General features: G+C 39.3%; 1 non-coding gene across 1 annotated transcript; it reads left to right on the forward strand.

Moving 5' to 3' along the window:
• Positions 1-3,721: 3,721 nt before the first annotated feature.
• On the forward strand, positions 3,722-3,828 carry LOC141682323 (small nucleolar RNA R71). Its single transcript, XR_012559725.1, has one exon. It is a non-coding gene; the product is annotated as a small nucleolar RNA R71 (small nucleolar RNA).
• The last annotated feature ends 204 nt before the right edge of the window (positions 3,829-4,032 follow it).

The raw sequence follows: 4,032 nt of genomic DNA on the forward strand, positions 1-4,032 counted from the left end.
TATTCTCTACAACTTGAGAATGGCCTATAATTCAAAATATGATCTCTTATTAGCATAAAATCCTTGTAAAGCCCTTTCCTCCTCCAACTAGTGCCCTGCAATGCAATAACACAAAAACACATCAAACATACCAGATACTTGAGTCCAAAACACCAATTTAAGCCTGAAATGAAGCATTCCAAGTAGATATAAAATCCAATTATCACACCCACAAACTTGAATCGATGCTTTTCCTCAAGCATAAACAGACTCAAAAACTACAAAACAAACTAATGCATGAATGCAACTACGTGAATATGCAACTAGATGACAATACAATTGAACCCCTCAAAATAACCATAACCAAATGAATAAGCCAATGCCTCTAAGAATGAAACAACTTAAAACAGAGTTTGAGTAAATCTCACAAATTAACTCACAAACCGGAACGTGCGTGTGTAGATACTTAACAGATTTACTCTCGATACTAGATCAATAACCACAACTTATCTATCATCAAAATAATCACAAATTCATAAACAGAATAGACGTTAAACATATAATGACTCACAACACCTCATTTCTACTAGAGTTATACAAGGATTCACGTTATTATTGAACACATAATAAAGATGCTTACTTGACTGTGCAACGAATGAGGTCCCACAAGACTTATGCAATAATACCCATGTAGCAAGTGTTAGGTTAGCGGATCCCAGACTATAAAAACCTTAGGTCACTAGGCACAAAGTCCCCTAGAACTTAATAACTCAAGTATTAAAGAGCTCACTCTTGACCAATTATGCATAACACATATTTTTTTCTCTTTTTTTCTCTTTTTTTCATTTTTTCTTATTTTTTAACAATTTCTGAATGAGTGTGTTTCGCTCCATCTCATTCAACCCTAGACTACTCATAAAAATATGAGCCGGCTACTAGCCATTTGACGCCTAGCCTTGTTCACAACTAGCAATAAAATCCTGCTTTTCTCCAGTTTAAAATTTAGTGTTCCTACATCATTACGAGAATACAAAAAATTCTAAATATAACCAAGCGATTAAATCTCAACAAATAAATAAGTATGATCATGATCTAGATCATAAGCAACCTATAAGACTTGTGAAAAAAATTCTGGCATGCAAATCAATTCATTAGGACTTAAACAACTCTCTATTCGTCATCACTACACTCAAATCAACATCAACCAATCAATCAGAAACAGCTCATCCTACGGGTTCATGTTATATGTATGCACATGCAACTAAATGAACACACATAAAAACATGAACAAAAATGCAAATAAAGTGTCCTAAATGAACAATCATGCAAAAATATGAATGAATTAACAATTATACATGCAACATGAATCTATATAGACACTACACACAACTACTCATCCTTACATTATCACCCCCAAACTTAAAATTTTCAATGTCCTCATTGAAGGCAACAATAAGGATACAAGGCATACCTAGTTAGCAGGAGGATCGCCCTCTTCGGGTGGAGGATCAGGTGTCCAATCAACCTCGAAACTAGTGTCTCGGAAAATAGTACCGAGAGCGTGTGTCAAATCTTCAGCAAAACGTCGATGGATGTAATGCATGGCCTCAATATGCGGAATCAACCTTCTATACTGCGCATCACCAAGACCAAACCTATCAACTGTCTGTGGTGCACAAGAGGGACCCTCTATAAGAACGGGAGGAACCGGTCGGTCACCCTTTAGATTATTATAGATATATTTCAACCCCTTGTCAGGGGGTGTACCTAAAAATGCATAACTCAAATGAACTGGCAACGATTTGAGCCCAAGTGTGGGTGCTTCTTCAACAGACGGCTCGAGATGCTCCTGAGAAATTTTCAGCTCTGCTAACCTAAGAGAATCCAATGGAATATCCAACTTCCTCTTTCACGGAGGTGCATTCAAAACTTGTAGTTGCTCTGCTCCTTCCTCATCTTCAATAATTGATTCCCCTATTAAGGATCTCTCTAAGATATCTGAATTTGGCAATTGCTTAAGCCCCGAATTTACGACAGAGTCGACCCGCTCTACTTTAAAGAACTCCTCTTTATATGTAGGTATCTTTATTTCTTTGAACACATTAAAAGTGACCATCTGATCTTGAACCTTCATTATAAGCTCTCCTTTTTGCACATCGATCATAGTTCAGCCTGTAGCCAAGAATGGTCTTCCCAAGATGATGGGAATCTTCTCATCTTCCTCGAAATCCAGAATTACAAAATCAGCAGGGAAAATGAGTTTGTCCACCTTGACCAAGACATCCTCCACTATACCTCGTGGATAAGTGATGGTCCGCTCGGCCAACTGTAAGGACATGTTTGTCGGTTTTGGCTCAGAAAAACCAAGTTTCTTGAAGACAGATAAGGGCATCGGATTGATGCTAGCTCCCAAGTCACATAAACACTTGTCTAAAGACAAGTTTCCAATAGTGCAAGGAATAGTGAAGCTTTCAGGATCTTTAAGCTTCGGAGGAAATTTCTGTTACAGCACAGCACTGCACTTTTCCATTAGAGCAACGGTTTCCAACTCCTCAAGCTTCAACTTCCGAGATAGAATACCCATCATGAACTTAGCATAGCTCGGCATTTATTCTAGAGCTTTCGCAAAAGGTATGTTAATGTGAAATTTCTTGAAAACCTCCAAAAACATAGCAAACTGCTTGTCGAACTTCTACTTTTGAAGCCTTTTAGAAAATGGGGGAGGCGGATAGCCTTGTTTCTCCCATGTATTCAGCTCAGGAGTAGTGTTTTTAGCATAATTTTTCTTTGTTTCCGCTTTTCCATCCTTTTTCACAACTGAATCAATAATTTTTTCACTTTCTGAAATTGGAAATGGCGTGGGCGCGCTTGATATGGGCGCGGGCGCACCTGCATTATGGATTTTTTTTTCAGAATCTTCGTCTTGATGATTATGAGGGTTTGCGACCTTTCTAGACCTCAAGGTGATTACATTAATCTATTCTTTAACTTCCCTATTACCTAGATTAGCTTATGTATCACTAGGAAGAGTTCCTTGAGGCCGACTCAACGGTGCATTGGCAATTTGCCCTATTTGGTTCTCCAGAGTCTCGATTGAAACCGCTTGGCTTTTGCACATAAGCTTCAACTCCTTCATTTCAGATTTTTCATTAACAGATGGACCTGGACCTTCATGAGATTGTTGTCGCATCCCCTATGGCTGAAACTGATATCCTGGTGCAAACTGTTGCTGGAAACCAGGAGGATCGAATTGCTTGTTTCCAAACTGTTGGTATGGCTGTTGCATTGCATTCTAATTGGTGCTCCAGCTAAAGTTCGGACGATTACGGTTGTTAGGATGGTACGTGGCAGAAACTGGTTGCTGCAGCCTCTGAAAGTTGCTCAAAAACTGAGCTGATTCATAAGATGTAGCACAATGCTCCATCGCATGCGCACCTGCACACAGCTCACAAAAACTGGCTATCTGATTAATTCCATAGTTGGCCAAAGAATTTTCATAGCTATCTCCTTTAGCTGAATAGTGATATTCGTAGCTGTATCCACCTCAAGAACTCATACTACCTTGCCCTGTGGCATTCTCTGGGTTGGGTTCTGATATTCATTCACAGCCATCCTCTTGATTAGCTCATAAGCTTCCTCATAGATTTTATCCCATAGAGCTCTACCTGATGCTGCATCGAGCATAGGTCTCGACTATGCTCCCAACCAATTATAGAAGCAATTTATCACCATCCAGTCAGGCATTCCATAATGAGGACACTTCCTAAGCATCTCCTTATAGCGCTCCCAAGCTTCACATAAAGATTCACCCAATTGATGTGCAAATTGAGTAAGAGCATTCCTGATTGCAGGTGTCTTTTCCATAGGGAAGAATTTAGTAAGGAATTTCTGAGCAATATCCTCCCGAGTCACAATAGACCCAGCTGGTAGAGAGTGTAACCAGCTCTTAGCTTTGTCCCTCAGAGAGAATGGGAAAGTATCAGTTTCACAGCATCTTCAGAAACATTATTGAACTTAAAGGTGTCACAAATCTCGATGAAATCCCTAATGTGT

The sequence above is a fragment of the Apium graveolens genome, chromosome 8 (assembly GCF_009905375.1).
Source record: "Apium graveolens cultivar Ventura chromosome 8, ASM990537v1, whole genome shotgun sequence".
Taxonomy (NCBI): Eukaryota; Viridiplantae; Streptophyta; class Magnoliopsida; order Apiales; family Apiaceae; genus Apium; species Apium graveolens.